Here is a 19613-nt window from a genome sequence, read left to right on the forward strand (position 1 = left end):
ACGAGGCAGGAGCGCTCCTGCCATACTTAAGAGACGGTAAGGAATCTTCATCTTTTCCTCATGTCTTCCTCACCTCCAATATATTTAAATATGGCTTCCCCCCACCAGACCCTTAAAATGGCCATAGCATAAATCACCAATAACATTTGTGTTAGTCCATTTTACATTGCTATAAAGGAATACCTGAGACTGAGTAATTTATAAAGAAAAGAGGTTTATTTGGCTCATGGTCCTGCAGGCAGTACAAGCATGGCATCAGCATCTGCTTAGCTTCTGAAGCCTAAGGAAGCTTTTACTCATTGAAGAAAGTGAAGGGGGAGCAGATGTGTCACGTAGCAAGAGAGGGAGCAAGGTTGGGGGGGGATTGTCCCATACTCTTTTTAACCATCAGATCTAATGGTAACTCTACTATAGGTAAAATGCAAACCCGTTCATGAGGGTTGGGTTGGATACCATCAACATCCAATGAGGGATTCACCCCCATAACACAGACACCTCCCACCAGGCACCCCATCTGACATTGGGGATCTCAATTAAACCTGAGATTTGGAGGGTACATTGAATGTAATGTGAGCTGTAGGCTTGTAATATATGGTCTTTATTGTGTTGAAGTATATTTCTTCTAAACCAACTCTGTTGAGAATCTTTTCATGAAAAAATGTTGAATTTTTCAAATGCTATTTCTGCATCTGATTCAATGATTATATAATTTTGGGGCTTCATTTTGTTAATGTTGTATATCACATTTATAGATTTATGTATGTTGATCCATCCTGTATCCTTGGGGTAAATCCACTTGAGCATGGTAAGTTATCTTTTTAATGTGATTTCTATTTCTGCATCTAATTAGATGATTATATAATTTTGGGGCTTCATTTTGTTAATGTTGTATATCACATTTATAGATTTATGTATGTTGATCCATCTTGTATCCTTGGGGTAAATCCATTTGAGCATGGTAAGTTATCTTTTTAATGTGCTATTGAATTCAGTGTGCTAGTATTTGATTGAGGATTCTTGCATCTACATTCATCAGGGATATTGGCCTGTGATTTTTCTTTTCTTTTTCTTGTTCTCATCTGTCTTTGGTATCAGAGTAATGTTGGCCACGTAAAAAAAGTTTGGAAGTATCCCTTCCTCTTAGATTTTTTTGGGAAGAGTTTGAGGATTGCTAATTATTTACATGTTTGGTAGAATATAACAGTAAAGGTATTCTGGGCTTTTCTTTGATGGCAGACTTTATTACAATTCAATCTTCTTACTCATTTTTGGTCTGTTCGTACTTACTATTTCTTCTTGATTCAGTCTTGGTATCTTTCATGTATCTTGGAATTTATTTATTTCTTCTACTTTATTCAATTTGTTAGTGTACAATTGTTCATAGTACTCTAAGTTTTTTTTTCTTATGAGCTTTTATGTTTCTATGGTATCAATTGTAATGTCTTCCTTTTCACTTTTGATCGTATTAATATTTGAGTCCTTTCTCTTTTTTTCTTGGTCTGGCTAAAGGTTTGTTGATTTGTTTATCCTTCTGAAAAAACACTCTTTATTACATTGAGTTCTTTTCTATTATAGTTTTAGTCTCTATTTTGTTTATTTGCATTCTGATCATTGTTGTTTCTTTCCTTCTGCTGACTTTGGGTTTAGTTTGTTTTTCTTTCATTAGTCACTTGAGTTGTAATATCAGGTTGTTTATTTTATATTTTCCTTTTTTAATTTGTATGGGTACACAGTGACTGTATATGTTTATGGGGTACATGAGATATTTTGCTACAGGCATACGATGTATAATAATTACATCAGGGTAAATGGGATGTCCATCACTTCAAACATTTACCTTTTCTTTGTGTTACAAACAATGCAATTATACTCTTTTAGTTATTTTTAAATGTACTATAAATTATGTTTGCTTATAGTCACCTTGTTGTACTATCAAATACTAGATCTTATTTATTCTATCTAACTGTATTTTATACCCATTATCCATTCCTCCCCTTAATCCTACTATTCTTCCCAGTCTCTGGTAACTAATACTCTATTCTCTATCTCTATGAATCCAGTTATTTTAAGTTTTAGCTCCCACAAATAAGTGAGCACATGGAAAATTCATCTTTCTGTCCCTGGCTTATTTTATTTAACATAATAACCTCTAGTTCTATCCATGTTGTTGCAAATAACAGGATCTCATTCTTTTTTATGACTGTATATTTCTCCATTGTGTGTATTAACCACATTTTCTTTATTTATTCATCTGTTCATGGACACACAGGTTGCTTCCAAATCATGGCTATTGTGAATAGTGCTGCAATATGCATGGGAATGCAGGTATCTCTCAGATATCCTGATTTCCTTTTTTTTGTGTGTATACCTACCAATGGCATTGCTGGGTCATATGGTAGCTTTATTTTTGTTTTCTTTGAGAAACCTCCAAACTGTTCTCCATAGTGATTGTACTAATTTACTTTCCCACCAACAGTGGGTTCCCCTTTCTCCATATCCTAGCCAGAATTTCTTTTTTTGGAGACGGAGTCTTGCTCTGTCGCCCAGGTCCTGGAATACAGTGGTGTCATCTCAGCCCACTGCAAGCTCTGCCTCCCGGGTTCATGTCATTCTCCTGCCTCAGCCTCCCGAGTAGCTGGGGCTACAGGTGCCTGCCACCACGCCCGGCTAATTTTTTTATTTTTTTGTATTTTTACTAGAGACAGGGTTTCATCGTGTTAGCCAGAATGGTCTCGATCTCCTGACCTTGTGATCTGCCCGCCTCGGACTCCCAAAGTGCTGGGATTACAGGAGTGAGTCACCGCGCCTGGCCCCTAGCCAGCATTTCTTACTGCCTGTCTTTTGGATATAAGCCATTTTAACTGGGGTTAGATGATTCGTCTTGCAGTTTTGGTTTGCATTTCTCTGATGATAAGTGATGTTGAGCACTTTTTCACATGCGTGTTTGCCATTTATATGTCTTCCTTTGAGCAAGATCTTTTGCCCATTTTTAAATTAGATGATCAGATTTTTCCTATTGAGTTGTTTGAGCTCCTTATAAATTCTGGTTATTAATCCCTTGTCAGATGGATAGTTTACAAATATTTTCTCCTATTTTATGGTTGTCTTTTTCAACATCAATTGAAATGATCCTATGGTTTTTGTTTTTAACTTTGTTTATGTGATGAATTACATTTATGGATTTGCATATGTTGAATCATCCTAGCATTTCTGGAATAAAACTCACTTGATCATGGTGAATTAGTTTTTTAATGTGATGTTGGATTTAGTTTGCTAGTATTTTCTTGAGGATTTTTGCATCAGTGTTCATCAGGGATATTGGTCTGTAGTTTTCTTTTGTTGATATGTCTCTTTCTGGTTTTGTATCAGAGTAATAATCTCCTAATAGAATGAATTTAGATGTGTTTTGTGTTCCTATATTTTTCGGAATAGTTTGAGTAGGGCTGGTGTTAATTCGTCTATAGATATCTGGTAAAATTCAACAGAGAAGCCATCATGCTCTGGGCTTTTCTTTGCTGAGAGACTTTTTATTAGGGCTTTGATCTCATTACTTGTTATTGTTCAGGTTTTGGATTTCTTCATGGCTCAAACTTGGTAGGTTGTATGTATCTAAGAATTTATCTATTTTTCTCTGAATTTTCCAGTTTATTGGCATATGGTTGCAAGTGATCCTTTTAATTTCTGCAGTACTGGTTTTATGTCTTAATTTTATTTATTTGGGTTTTTTCCCTTTTTCTCTTGGGTAAAGTTTTGTTGATTTTGTTTATCTTTTCAAAAAACAAACTTTTCTCTCTGTTGATCTTCTGTATTGTGTGTTTTCTTTCCATTTCATTTATTACTACTCTGACCTTTATTATTTATTTTCTTCTAATAATTTGGGTTTGTTTGCTTTTGCTTTTTTAGTTTTTAAAGATACATCACTAGGTTATTTGAAATTTTTCTACTTTTTTAGTGTAGGCACTTGTAGCTATAAACTTTCACTTGCCAGGTTTTGGTATCAAAGAGATGTGCCTTTGTAGAATGAGTTAGGCAGGAGTCCATTCTCTTCATTTTTGGGAATAGTTTCAGTAGAATTGGTTCTAGCTCTTCTTTGTATATTTGGTAGAATTTGGCTGTGAAACCATCTGGTCTAGGACTTTTTTGGTTGGTAGATTTTTATTGCTGCTTCTGTGTTGGACCTTAATATTCATCTTTTAGGGTTTTAATCTCTCCCAGATTCAATCTTGGGAGGTTGTTTCCAGAAATTTATTCATTTCTTCTAGATTTAGTAGTTTGTGTTCATAGAGGTGTGTTCCTAATAGTCTTGGAGGATATTCTGTATTCTGGGATCATTTGTAATGTTCCCTTTGTCATTTCTTAATGTGGTTATTTGAATCTTCTCTCTCTCTCTGTCTCTCTGTCTCTCTCTCTCTCTCTCTCTCTCTGTTACTGTAGCTGGCAGCCCATCAATCTTGTTTATCCTTTTAAGGAATCAACTTTTGGTTTCATTGATTCTTGGCATTAATTTTCTGGTCTATTTCATTCAGATCTGCTCTGGTTTTAGTTATTTTTTTTCCTGCTAGCTTTGTTTTAGTTTTTCTAGCTATTCTATTTGTTTGAGGCTAGGTCATTAATTTGAGATATATCTAACTTTTTGAGGTAATTGTTTAGTGCTATAAACTTTTCTCTTAACACTGCTTTTGCTGCATCCCAGAGATCTTGGCATATTTTGTCTCTGTTTTCAGTTATTTCAAAGACTTTTTTATTTCTGCCTTAATTTCATTGTTCACCCAGAAGTCATCCAGGAGCAAGTCACTTAATTTCCATGTACTTATGTAGTGTTGGGTGATGTTTTTAGTCTTTATTTTTACATGATATACTATTCTAAGCTGACAGCAACAACAACTGTACACTTTATTTGCCAACGACATCTGTACACTTAATTTCTCCTCTCCCACATTTTATGTTTTTGATGTCAAAATTTACATCATTTTCTAATGGGTATCCATTGACTATTTTTGCTCTATGTGTTTTAATAGGTTTGTCTTTTAACCATTGTACTATAGGAAAAAAATTGCTTTACACATCGTCATTACAGTCTTAGAATATTCTGGATATGACTTTGTATTTCTTATACCAATGCGTTTGTGTTCTCATATGTTTTATGTTTTTAATTAGCAGCCTTTTAATTTAGCTCAAATAACTCCCTTTAGTGGTTCTCTTAAGACAATATTTAGTGGTGATGAACTCCCATAGCTTTTGTTTGTCTGGAAAAGTTTTTTTTTTTTCTCTCATTTGCCAAGGACAACTTTGCTGGGTTAAGTAGTCTTGTTGGCCTCGTTTTTTCTCTTCAGCACTTTGAATACATTATCCTACTCTCTCCTGGTCTCCTGGGTTTTTGCTGAGAAATCCAGTGACAGCTATTTTGGTATTCCCTTGTATGTGATATGCTTCTCATTACTTGCTGTTTTCAGAATGTTTTCTTTTTCTTTAATTTTTGTTATTTTGATTACTATACATCTTGGATAATTCCTATTTGGCTTAAACTTGTTTGCATACCTCTGCATTTGCTGTATTTAGATGTTAGCAACTTTCTCCCGATTTGGTAATTTTTTAGAATTTCTGCTTTCTGGTCTCTTTTCTATTTCTTTTCTTTCTGAAAACTCCTATTAGATGAATATTAGGTCTTAATAGTTTTCCTTCATAGTTTTCCTTCTTTCCTTCATATCCAGAGTCTTTCTTTATTCTTTTACATTCTTTTTATTTTTTTCTGACTGAATTATTTTAAATGTTTTGTCTCCAGCTTACTGATTGTTTCCTTTCTGCTTTATCGAGCCTGTTGTTAGAGCTATCTATTGCACTTTCATTTCAGTGATTTTATTCTTTAAGATTTCTATATTTTTATTATTTCTATTTCTTTGTCAAAAATCTTATATTGTTTGTGTATTATTTTCCAAATTTTATTTATCTATCCTTATATTCTTGTAGTTCACTACATTTTTAAAGAAGACTTTTCTGAATTCTTTGTCAGTCATTTTGCAAATCTCCATTTCTTTAGGGTTCATTGTTAGAGTTTTATTAGTTTATTTTGGAGGTGTCATCATTCCCCAATTCTTCACAATCCTTGTGTTCTTGCACTGGTGTCTGTTCATTTGAGGAGGTATTAGTTGGCAGGAATAGACTTTCATTATTTAGTCTAACCTTTGATTCTAGATTGGTCAGCTGGTACCAACCCTGGTAGGTAGAGCTTGCTTTCTGCTTTCAGGTTCTCCTGATGGCTCAGCTTTTGTCTTTGCTCTGAGTTCAGCTGGGACTACTGGCTGGGCTCTGATTTTTGGTAAGACCACTAAATGAGCTCTGCAAGCAGACAAAATTGCTTGCTTGGATGGTGATTGCCTCTGACCGGGCCAGGCCACAGGATGTATTTCCTGGCTAGATGATACCACTATTTGAGTTCTGCAGTTGTATGGGGTTGCAGGCTTACTCACAAAGTTAGGTGGAGACTCTGCTCAAGATGGAGAGTACAACTACTATACTTGGTGGGAATTCACATTTGATGTTTGGCTTCCTGCCTGGGTGGGACATTGGGGTGGGCTTTGAGATTGAGCCAAACCACCATTTAGATTCCTTGTTGGGGTATATATAGCCCTTTCACTTTGCCAAAATGCACTGTGGCAGGTATCTCTCTCTGTGAGTGGGCTTTGGGGATGATTTTGAGGCTGAGTTGAACCACTGTTCGAGTTCCCAGGTAAGGCAGTTCTAGACCCTACACTGTGCTAAAAATGGGCTGTGATATGCATCTCCCTGCCTGGCTGGGTCCCTGTTGTGGGTTTTGAGACTAAGCCAAACTACTGTTTGGGCTTCTGAGTGGGGCAGGTCTGGCCCTTGTACTTTACCAAAATGCGCTGTGGTCATCTCCCCTCCCTGGGCTTTGTGATAGGATCTGGGGCTGGCATGGAGGCTGATTGTTTAGGGATTCAAGCCAGGTAGAACTTCCTATTTCCAGGGACAACCAGCTTCACTTTGTTGGCTTGTTACACTGTTGGCTAATACCCCTAATCACATAACACTGATGGCAGTTACATAGAGCTACCACCAAGATCTGCATGTTTGTCACTCTGAGCTCTGCCTTCCTGATCTGTTTCTACCTGACCACAGTAGTCTAGCCATGTTATTACCCCTATGCTCCTTCCAAGGTCAGACCAGAGTAGGCTTCCTGGGAAGTATCTTAGAATGCAGGGGACGTGAATGTCCATCTCTAGTTCTCTTTTCCTACTGTAGAAACTGTGGGCCTAGAAAAATTCTAAGTGGTGTGCTGACTTGGGAGAGAGGGAGAGGTGATGTGGTCAAAGTGAGACTATTCTTTTTACCCTTCTCATGTGGCATTTTGTTTGGTTCTTTAGTTCACACAGGTTTCTCAGGCTTAATCATGAGTTTTGAAGTGTTCACATAGGAGTTTTTATCTGTGTACAGTTGCTAATTGAACATTCTATGAAGGGGAGGGAAAACTGGGACCTCCTATTCTTCAATCTTTCTGATGTCACAGAGAATCTGCATTTTGAAAAGATCCATAGGTGATTGATATGGATATTAAAGTTGAGAACTACTAGGTTAAACATCTATTTCATGTGAAACATGAAAAATAAGCTAGATTTTGAGTTGCAAATTATAGGGTAATACACATTTTTCAACTTTTTCATCTTTACTCTTGTTCATAAGAGGCTGCAACTGATCCAAGACAACTTATTCCCAGGTTATAGCAAAGGTTTTCAAACCCAAACAACACAGAATTACAAAATGTAGAGTTCACATCTTCTCTGGCTAAGATAATGTTGACTAATGAAAATAATGGTAGATTGGAAAATCTATTTGAGTTACTATACTTTGTTATACCTAAGATAAAATATCCATATGATGATTATTGTTTTTTTTTTTTTTTTTTTTTTTTTTTTTTTTTTTTATTATACTTTAAGTTCTAGGGTACATGTGCATAACGTGCAGGTTTGTTACATATGTATACTTATGCCATGTTGGTGTGCTGCACCCATCAACTCGTCAGCACCCATCAATTCATCATTTATATCATGTATAACTCCCCAATGCAATCCCTCCCTCCTCCCCCCTCCCCCCTCCCCATGATAGACCCCAGTGTGTGATGTTCCCCTTCCCGAGTCCAAGTGATCTCATTGTTCAGTTCCCACCTATGAGTGAGAACATGCGGTGTTTGGTTTTCTCTTCTTGTGATAGTTTGCTAAGAATGATGGTTTCCAGCTGCATCCATGTCCCTACAAAGGACGCAAACTCATCCTTTTTTATGGCTGCATAGTATTCCATGGTGTATATGTGCCACATTTTCTTAATCCAGTCTGTCACAGATGGACATTTGGGTTGATTCCAAGTCTTTGCTATTGTGAATAGTGCCGCAATAAACATACGTGTACATGTGTCTTTGTAGTAGAATAATTTATAATCCTTTGGGTATATACCCAGTAGTGGGATGGCTGGGTCATATGGTACATCTAGTTCTAGATCCTTGAGGAATTGCCATACTGTTTTCCATAATGGTTGAACTAGTTTACAATCCCACCAACAGTGTAAAAGTGTTCCTATTTCTCCACATCCTCTCCAACACCTGTTGTTTCCTGACTTCTTAATGATTGCCATTCTAACTGGTGTGAGATGGTATCTCATTGTGGTTTTGATTTGCATTTCTCTGATGGCGAGTGATGATGAGCATTTTTTCATGTGTCTGTTGGCTGTATGAATATCTTCTTTTGAGAAATGTCTGTTCATATCCTTTCCCCACTTTTTGATGGGGTTGTTTGTTTTTTTCTCGTATATTTGTTTGAGTTCTTTGTAGATTCTGGATATTAGCCCTTTGTCAGATGAGTAGGTTGCAAAAATTTTCTCCCATTCTGTAGGTTGCCTGTTCACTCTGATGGTAGTTTCTTTTGCTGTGCAAAAGCTCTTTAGTTTCATTAGATCCCATTTGTCAATTTTGGCTTTTGCTGCCGTTGCTTTTGGTGTTTTAGACATGAAGTCCTTGCCCATGCCTATGTCCTGAATGGTACTACCTAGATTTTCTTCTAGGGTTTTTATGGTATTAGGTCTAACATTTAAGTCTCTAATCCATCTTGAATTAATCTTCGTATAAGGGGTAAGGAAAGGATCCAGTTTCAGCTTTCTACTTATGGCTAGCCAATTTTCCCAGCACCATTTATTAAATAGGGAATCCTTTCCCCATTTCTTGTTTCTCTCAGGTTTGTCAAAGATCAGATGGCTGTAGATGTGTGGTATTATTTCTGAGGACTCTGTTCTGTTCCATTGGTCTATATCTCTGTTTTGGTACCAGTACCATGCTGTTTTGGTTACTGTAGCCTTGTAGTATAGTTTGAAGTCAGGTAGCGTGACGCCTCCAGCTTTGTCCTTTTGACTTAGGATTGTCTTGGCAATGCGGGCTCTTTTTTGGTTCCATATGAACTTTAAAGCAGTTTTTTCCAATTCTGTGAAGAAAGTCATTGGTAGCTTGATGGGGATGGCATTGAATCTATAAATAACCTTGGGGAGTATGGCCATTTTCACGATATTGATTCTTCCTATCCATGAGCATGGTATGTTCTTCCATTTGTTTGTGTCCTCTTTGATTTCACTGAGCAGTGGTCTGTAGTTCTCCTTGAAGAGGTCCTTTACATCCCTTGTAAGCTGGATTCCTAGGTATTTGATTCTCTTTGAAGCAATTGTGAATGGAAGTTCATTCCTGATTTGGCTCTCTGCTTGTCTGTTACTGGTGTATAAGAATGCTTGTGATTTTTGCACATTGATTTTGTATCCTGAGACTTTGCTGAAGTTGCTTATCAGCTTAAGGAGATTTTGGGCTGAGACAATGGGGTTTTCTAAATATACAATCATGTCATCTGCAAACAGGGACAATTTGACTTCTTCTTTTCCTAACTGGATACCCTTGATTTCTTTCTCTTGCCTGACTGCTCTAGCCAGAACTTCCAACACTATGTTGAATAGGAGTGGTGAGAGAGGGCATCCCTGTCTTGTGCCAGTTTTCAAAGGGAATTTTTCCAGTTTTTGCCCATTCAGTATGATATTAGCTGTGGGTTTGTCATAAATAGCTCTTATTATTTTGAGGTATGTTCCATCAATACCGAATTTATTGAGCGTTTTTAGCATGAAGGGCTGTTGAATTTTGTCAAAAGCCTTTTCTGCATCTATTGAGACAATCATGTGGTTCTTGTCTTTGGTTCTGTTTATATGCTGGATTACGTTTATTGATTTGCGAATGTTGAACCAGCCTTGCATCCCAGGGATGAAGCCCACTTGATCATGGTGGATAAGCTTTTTGATGTGCTGCTGAATCCGGTTTGCCAGTATTTTATTGAGGATTTTTGCATCAATGTTCATCAGGGATATTGGTCTAAAATTCTCTTTTTTTGTTGTGTCTCTGCCAGGCTTTGGTATCAGGATGATGTTGGCCTCATAAAATGAGTTAGGGAGGATTCCCTCTTTTTCTATTGATTGGAATAGTTTCAGAAGGAATGGTACCAGCTCCTCCTTGTACCTCTGGTAGAATTCAGCTGTGAATCCATCTGGTCCTGGACTTTTTTTGGTGGGTAGGCTATTAATTGTTGCCTCAATTTCAGAGCCTGCTATTGGTCTATTCAGGGATTCAACTTCTTCCTGGTTTAGCCTTGGGAGAGTGTAAGTGTCCAGGAAATTATCCATTTCTTCTAGATTTTCTAGTTGATTTGCGTAGAGGCGTTTATAGTATTCTCTGATGGTAGTTTGTATTTCTGTGGGGTCAGTGGTGATATCCCCTTTATCATTTTTTATTGCATCTATTTGATTCCTCTCTCTTTTTTCTTTATTAGCCTTGCTAGCGGTCTGTCAATTTTGTTGATCTTTTCAAAAAACCAACTCCTGGATTCATTGATTTTTTGGAGGGTTTTTTGTGTCTCTATCTCCTTCAGTTCTGCTCTGATCTTAGTTATTTCTTGCCTTCTGCTAGCTTTTGAATGTGATTGCTCTTGCCTCTCTAGTTCTTTTAATTGTGATGTTAGAGTGTCAATTTTAGATCTTTCCTGCTTTCTCTTGTGGGCATTTAGTGCTATAAATTTCCCTCTACACACTGCTTTAAATGTGTCCCAGAGATTCTGGTATGTTGTATCTTTGTTCTCATTGGTTTCAAAGAACATCTTTATTTCCGCTTTCATTTCGTTATGTACCCAGTAGTCATTCAGGAGCAGGTTGTTCAGTTTCCATGTAGTTGAGCGGTTTTGATTGAGTTTCTTAGTCCTGAGTTCTAGTTTGATTGCACTGTGGTCTGAGAGACAGTTTGTTATAATTTCTGTTCTTTTACATTTGCTGAGGAGTACTTTACTTCCAATTATGTGGTCAATTTTGGAATAAGTGCGATGTGGTGCTGAGAAGAATGTATATTCTGTTGATTTGGGGTGGAGAGTTCTATAGATGTCTATTAGGTCCGCTTGGTGCAGAGATGAGTTCAATTCCTGGATATCCTTGTTAACTTTCTCTCTCGTTGATCTGTCTAATGTTGACAGCGGAGTGTTGAAGTCTCCCATTATTATTGTATGGGAGTCTAAGTCTCTTTGTAAGTCTCTAAGGACTTGCTTTATGAATCTGGGTGCTCCTGTATTGGGTGCATATATATTTAGGAGAGTTAGCTCTTCCTGTTGAATTGATCCCTTTACCATTATGTAATGGCCTTCTTTGTCTCTTTTGATCTTTGATGGTTTAAAGTCTGTTTTATCAGAGACTAGGATTGCAACCCCTGCTTTTTTTTGTTCTCCATTTGCTTGGTAGATCTTCCTCCATCCCTTTATTTTGAGCCTATGTATGTCTCTGCATGTGAGATGGGTCTCCTGAATACAGCAGACTGATGGGTCTTGACTCTTTATCCAGTTTGCCAGTCTGTGTCTTTTAATTGGAGCATTTAGTCCATTAACATTTAAGGTTAATATTGTTATGTGTGAACTTGATCCTGCCATTATGATATTAACTGGTTATTTTGCTCGTTAGTTGATGCAGTTTCTTCCTAGCCTCGATGGTCTTTACATTTTGCCAAGTTTTTGCGATGGCTGGTACCGGTTGTTCCTTTCCATGTTTAGGGCTTCCTTCAGGGTCTCTTGTAAGGCAGGCCTGGTGGTGACAAAATCTCTAAGCATTTGCTTATCTGTAAAGGATTTTATTTCTCCTTCACTTATGAAACTTAGTTTGGCTGGATATGAAATTCTGGGTTTAAAATTCTTTTCTTTAAGAACGTTGAATATTGGCCCCCACTCTCTTCTGGCTTGTAGAGTTTCTGCCGAGAGATCTGCTGTTAGTCTGATGGGCTTCCCTTTGTGGGTGACCCGACCTTTCTCTCTGGCTGCCCTTAAGATTTTTTCCTTCATTTCAACTTTGGTGAATCTGGCAATTATGTGTCTTGGAGTTGCTCTTCTGGAGGAGTATCTTTGTGGCGTTCTCTGTATTTCCTGAATTTGAATGTTGGCCTGCCCTACTAGGTTGGGGAAGTTCTCCTGGATGATATCCTGAAGAGTGTTTTCCAACTTGGTTCCATTTTCCCCCTCACTTTCAGGCACCCCAATCAGACGTAGATTTGGTCTTTTTACGTAATCCCATACTTCTTGCAGGCTTTGCTCATTTCTTTTTCTTCTTTTTTCTTTTGGTTTCTCTTCTCGCTTCATTTCATTCATTTGATCTTCAATCGCTGATACTCTTTCTTCCAGTTGATCGAGTCGGTTACTGAAGCTTGTGCATTTGTCACGTATTTCTCGTGTCATGGTTTTCATCTCTGTCATTTCGTTTATGATCTTCTCTGCATTAATGAGTCTAGCTGTCAATTCTTCCACTCTTTTTTCAAGATTTTTAGTTTCTTTGCGCTGGGTACGTAATTCCTCCTTTAGCTCTGATAAGTTTGATGGACTGAAGCCTTCTTCTCTCCTCTCGTCCAAGTCATTCTCTGACCAGCTTTGATCCGTTGCTGGTGATGGGCTGCGCTCCTTTGCAGGGGGAGATGCGCTCTTATTTTTTGAATTTCCAGCTTTTCTGCCCTGCTTCTTCCCCATCTTTGTGGTTTTATCTGTCTCTGGTCTTTGATGGTGGTGACGAACTGATGGGGTTTTGGTATAGGTGTCCTTCCTGTTTGATAGTTTTCCTTCTGACAGTCAGAAGGACTCTCTGTTGGTCTGTTGGAGATTGCTTGAGGTCCACTCCAGACCCTGTTTGCCTGGGTATCAGCAGCAGAGGTTGCCGAAGATAGAATATTGCTGAACAGCGAGTGTACCTGTCTGATTCTTCTGTTTGTTCCAGCCAAAACGTGGTGACAGCGATTATTGTTAATCCTCTATAGAAACATGATGAAAAGAAGTTTTAGTTGAACAGAGGAGATAGAAAGCAAGATCATAGGGGGTTGGGGAGTGAATAAGAAATGAAGAAGTAGAGGTTGACTACACTCTTTCATGTCACTTTGCACCCCCAAAAGTAAAAGAAATTTGATGTAATCAATTTGCCACCCATTGCTGGCTGGTTTTCTCAAAGATTGGTACCATATTGAGGGCTTAGCGTTGGTTTCTCATCAAGGCTGCATCTTCAGTGGCTTATCAGTGGCTCAATGACTTGTCACCAACCTTGGTAAGAGAATGCCTGTATTTTCTGGCTTGTGCATATTTTCCATGTATAAAACTTTCTTTATATTCCCTTTTATAAGCACTGAGGTGAATGAAATCAGAGTTGACTGACATTTTTAGATCACTCATTCTTTTCACCTAGCTATTGAGTGCCTCCACTCTGGAGGATACTTTCTAATGGCACAGAGTTGAGAAACAAAGATCTGCATACTTTGTGCTTATTCTCATAGGCCCATACGTAGGCCTCCACCTCAAGTTTCCTTATATCTGATTTTTCTGTATTTTTGGGGGGCTTTGCTTAGTGAAGCTTTTTTTTTTTTTTTTTTTTTTTTTTTTTTTTTTGAGGCAGAGGCTGACTCTGTCGCCGGGGCTGGAGTGCAGTGGCCAGATCTCAGCTCACTGCAAGCTCCGCCTCCCGGGTTTACGCCATTCTCCTGCCTCAGCCTCCCGAGTAGCTGGGACTACAGGCGCCCGCCACTTCGCCCGGCTAGTTTTTGTATTTTTAGTAGAGACGGGGTTTCACCGTGTTAGCCAGGATGGTCTCGATCTCCTGACCTCGTGATCCGCCCGTCTCGGCCTCCCAAAGTGCTGGGATTACAGGCTTGAGCCACCGCGCCCGGCCTGCTTAGTGAAGCTTTTTTACAACAATCATTCTACTTGCCTAGCAAGCTATTTCTCCCAACATTCAAAGTGGACAACTAAGTATATTGCTCCCAAATCATTGATTTGTGAGGATTTCCTCCATTACTACATTCTGTGATTACCCTTGAGAGGCATTAAGCTGCAGCATTAGTCAATATTTTCCTTGTCCAAGTGTATATTCAGACAATCCATTTGTGAGCCAAGCCTGAGACTCTTTCCTTCTTTATTAGCTGGTTGTATGAAATCTGTTTATTTCCCACCATGAAGCCGTAGGTATGACTGCATGCTGCAGTTTAACACCTCTCAAGGGTAGCCATAGAATGTAGTGATGGAGGAAATCCTCATAAACCAACGATCTGGGAGCAATACACTTAGTTGTCCACTTTGAATGTTGGGACAAATAGCTTGCAAGATAAGGATATGTGTAGAATAAAGATTGTTGTAAAAAAACTTAACTAAGCAAAGCTCCCCCAAAATACAGAAAAATCAGATTTAAGGAAATTTGAGGTGGAGGCATATGTATGGACCTACGAGAATAAGCACAAAGTATGCAGATGTTTGTTTCTCAACTCTGTGCCCATCAGGGACCTGGCCCAGTCAGAGGACGAACTGAGGAAGAGATATTGTCACAATCAAGACATGTTTGTATCTTATGGAAATGTTTTTTACCGTATCAAATAGTTTGCCATTTTTTTTTATCAAGTGCTAGCAAGCTCAATATGAGATAGAAATTAATATTGGTAAGATAAGATTAGTTAATGATTAACTTGAAGATAATTGCAAATATGGGCACGGTGCATGCTCATAACAATTGACATTATATTTTATTAAGAATTTCTATCCCTTTTTTTCTCATATAATTAAGAAAGATAAGCAAAACTGGCATGGAAAGGTGAAACTCAGTGTTAAATTTATCAGCCCTTTAAAGAGAGGCCACCATTTAACTCAGTTTGAATGAAGTTCTAAATTGTTTATGTTTTCTTTCTATATAAAAGAGTTTTTCAGGCAAGTATTTAGCTATTTAATTTACATTTCACATGTGAAGTATAATAAAACAACCACCCATTTCCCCAAGACTCACATAAATCCTGCCTTTCAAACCCAGAAAATATTCTCAACACAGGTTCTTTATGACACAAAAACTAATTGCAGCTGCACCTCATTTTGCAGAGCAAATAACTATGAGGGTTTACAAATTAAAATTCTGTAAATTACATTTCATATTGTGATTCCTTTTCATCATGTTTTTGAGAGTTGTATTTGAAAAAAAATGGCCATAGAACAAAACAAAGATCAAAATTAAAGCAATATGTTAGTCAAATATTTATAAAATGGATTTTAAGAATTTTAGTACTGCCCAGCAGTACACAAGTCACACAGTATTAATACTAAATTAATTATGATATCAAAACCTGTGTTTAAACTGGGTTTACGGCAAAGCAAGCTATAGCCTGAGTAGTGCTCAACTTTTTGTTTAGGTCTTACCTGCGCTATATTCCAGGTAACTAAACTGCTTTAAATTCCTAATTCTTGTTTTGTGTACTCTCTGAAAAAACACTGAATATCAAACTAAGGCTATTAATCTATTTCCATAATGTAAAGCCCACTTGCTACATTTTGACAAGATGAACGTCTAAAAACTTGACTTTTTTTCAGGCAGTATGTCCTGTGGACAATTATTGAATTACGGTGTTAATTGTGGGAGCAGTCTATGATATCTGTTACATGTGTTATCAATTGCTTTAGCTCAGTAATACAAAATGGACATCTGTATTCTTTTTAAAAAGTTGAATTACATATAGAGGTTCTGATTAGCTTAGACACAGAATTTTATATGCTTTTTATTCACTTCAACACAAAATCTAATTCACCGTTGAAGCTTTCTTCTTAAGACCACAGTATTGCAAATTATGGTTAGTGGTGTTTAAGATGCTAATGGGTCATTATTATAGCAGTTCTTAAATAAAACAATGATTCTGTAGACAAATATTCATGCCTAATTAAGTTCCATTTGATAAATGGAAATGATCTCTTATTTATATTTTATTAACACCTTTTTCAGTCCTAAAGATTTTCCTCAGAGAATCTTTCATCTCTTTGTTCCTGAGACTATATATTAGAGGATTGCAGAAAGGTGTTATTACAGAATAGAATAAGGTAATGATTTTTTGCATTTTTACTGTGTGTCCTGATCCAGGACTAACATACATCACCATGATAGAGCCATAAAACAAGGTGACAACCGCCAAATGACAAGCACAAGTGGAGAAAGCCTTTTGTTTGCCAGCCTCTGAGGGCATCCGTATTACAGCCTGAATCACCAGAACATAGGAACAAAGGATAAAGAGAAAGGTGCCAATCATGAAGACAGAATTGAATGTGGAGTAAATGAGCTGGGTGATGATGTCTTCAGAACAGGACAACATCATCAATGGGACAGGATCACAAACAAAATGGTTGATAATATTTGGGCCACAGTAGGATAGCTGTGAAATGAGAATAACTGGAGTCAGGAAGATTACAAATCCACATGACCAGGCAAAGATAATAAGGCCAGTGCATACTTGTTTACTCATGATGCGTGGCTAATGTAGAGGGCGGCAGATGGCAAGATACCTGTCAAAGGCCATGATGCAAAGGAAGAAGCCCTCATCATACCCAAAAGAGAAGAAGAAGTAGAACTGTGCAAAACAACTCACGAATGAGATGGACTTGCTTGTGGAGAGGAAGTTGGCCAGCATTTTAGGAACAGATGTAGTAACATATTTCCAGGAGAGAGAAATTTCCCAGGAGGATATACATGAGAGTGTGAAGGTGCCGGTCCCACCACACAGCACAGACAATGGCTGCATTTCCCATCAGGGTGAGAGTATAGGCTACTGAGAAGAGACTGAAGTAGAGGAGCTGCATTTCTGGGCTTGAGGGAAAGCCCATGAGGATAAAGGAGCTAACGAAGTTGATAGTTTCTATGCTGGACACATTCATTAGTCTGGAAGACATGGAGATGGCAGAGGTAATTGAAACATGAAATGGAGCATGCTGATTCTTCTTGGAAACAACCAAAATTCTTTATCATGTATATTATAAAGTAGTAAACAATTGGACTTTTGTTTAAACAACAAAAGTGTGACTTTCATGACTCAACTCCTACACATATTTATTTTAATAAACCACAACAATAGAAAGTAGGGAAAATATGAATTGTGGAGAGATTTTTTTTTTTTTTTTTCTTGCTAAGACCACTAGACTTAAAACCGGGAATGCAAACTTTTGTGATTCCAATAAATTACCTATATACAATGAGTCTACTCTTTCTTCTGTCTACCTGCATTATTGATACTATATTTATCTGGGTATGAAGTTCTTTCAACAGGACTATGAATACCTGATTCATTATGATTTATTAGTGATATAAAAATAAAATACAAAATCAAGATATTTAAAAATACTCTTTCTCAATATAGTGCCATGCCAGGGCACAAATTAATATTTACTTTCAATTTCAGCTACTCCAGGTTACATGTAGTGTTTTAAACTGGTAATAAGAAAGAACTCTGTCATTAGAAGATATATGGTGTTTTATGCTTTTTTCATGTATCTCTACCAATGTTTAGCATACAAAATACATTCTTTTCTTTTTAGGTAGCTGGATACACTATACGCTGTGAAGAAGTGTGCCACACTTTGGCCCTTAAATTGCTCTAAATATTTTTATATGCTTCCAGGTGGATATATGAACTTCATATGCCTATTATGACATTGACCTTAGGGAGAGCAGCTGGTCTGAGTGAAGGTGGCCAAGTTCAATGTGCTTGTTATTTGTTAACCATGATCAAGTCAGCTGCAGGAAAACAAGAAAGGCAGATAAGTTTATATTATGAAAGTTCCATGTTTTTTATTCACTGCTTTCTTCCACATGTTCCTTTTTCTTTCTTTGACCTTTGGTGTTATTTTGCATCTCACTGTGGTGGTTCTCAGAGGCCTTTCATATCTAGGCAAACCTGAAACATGAAACTTTCCCCCTGATTACTCTCTGGTTAACTTCTAGCCCAAATAACAACAAAAATAAGAAAAAGTCATACAACCTGAAGATTTTTGTTTCTTAAATAATAAGTAATTTGTATAATACCAAGTCTTATTAATGTAATGGAACTGAAAATCAGTATTTGGGCTTGAGAAAGAAAATATTGCTGGAAAGAGAAATATGCCATATTTCTTCTACTCACCAAGTAACAAAAATTACCAAAATATACCCTTCTCCATCAATTCATCAGTTAATGTACATCTTCACTTGAAATCCTATTCTTTTTGTATATGTGGCTATTCATATTTTAAAGGGATATGAACCATAATTGAAAAATATCCTCCAGAATTCAGGGAAACAAGAAGAAAAACTTGTATTTTTCAGCTTCATCCTTTGCCAGCATTTCACTCTGAGATATATTTTTAGTTTTCTCAAAGACAAGAAGAAAACATTTTCTATTATTTTTGAAAAAAAACTGGGTGACTCACGTGTTAAATACTTCCCGCTCGCTCTTTGAATGAATGCTGAGAAGGTCAGGGACAGGAGACAAAATATTATTCCACAGAGCCAAAGACATGTGAAGAACTTCCAAAGAATTGCATGATCCTGTTTGTAATCTCTCATGGGTTGCAAAAAGTAAACCCTAAAAGATTTTCCCCACCTTCAAAGCATATATTAATGGTCAAAATGCAAGCTCAAGTGAGTGTATTATATATGTCTATTTACTTGCATCACAGCCTTTTGGGACTTGGAGCTCTGTCTCTCTTGTGATGTTGTGATAGTGTTTGTTTAAAAGAGGATATCATTTTGAATTTTCACAATCAAAAGCCAGTTCTTGCTATCCCGTAAAGAATAGTGAAAATGTGGAAGCAGATCTTATCTTTTCTTTTTTCTTTTGTGTCCATGTATTGTCAAAGCTTTCTGAGGAATAATTAAGTAGTAAAAGGGGTTGTCATTATAGCTACAGGGGTAAGCTTTACCATAATACTCTCTATATCTATTTTGAAGAAAAATCATTCTCTGCTCATCAAATATTTATACCTGCAGAGTTATTAGAGATATTTGAGTTGAATTTTATGTAGCGCACAAGAAATTTAATTGGCATTTAGTTATTCCACAAATATTTACTGAATGCCTACTGTATACTTAAACATACACTATATATATTTTTAATTTTGTAAGGAACCTCCATATTGTTTTTCATAATGACTGTACTAATTTGCATTACCACCGACAGTGTATAAATGTTCCCTTTTCTCAGCATTCTCACCAACTATTGCCATCTTTTGTCTGTTTGATTATGATTGGGC

General features: G+C 37.2%; 1 protein-coding gene across 1 annotated transcript in view; it reads left to right on the forward strand.

Moving 5' to 3' along the window:
* The window catches only part of LOC104673110 (olfactory receptor 4Q3), a 39801-nt gene that overhangs the window by 2992 nt on the left and 17196 nt on the right, over positions 1-19613 (forward strand). Inside the window, exon 2 of the mRNA XM_010377040.2 lies at positions 16342-16436. The gene's annotated coding sequence lies outside the window, so the exon portion shown is untranslated. The remainder of the gene's footprint in view (positions 1-16341; positions 16437-19613) is intronic.

Source organism: Rhinopithecus roxellana, chromosome 5 (genome assembly GCF_007565055.1).
Source record: "Rhinopithecus roxellana isolate Shanxi Qingling chromosome 5, ASM756505v1, whole genome shotgun sequence".
Classification (NCBI taxonomy): Eukaryota; Metazoa; Chordata; class Mammalia; order Primates; family Cercopithecidae; genus Rhinopithecus; species Rhinopithecus roxellana.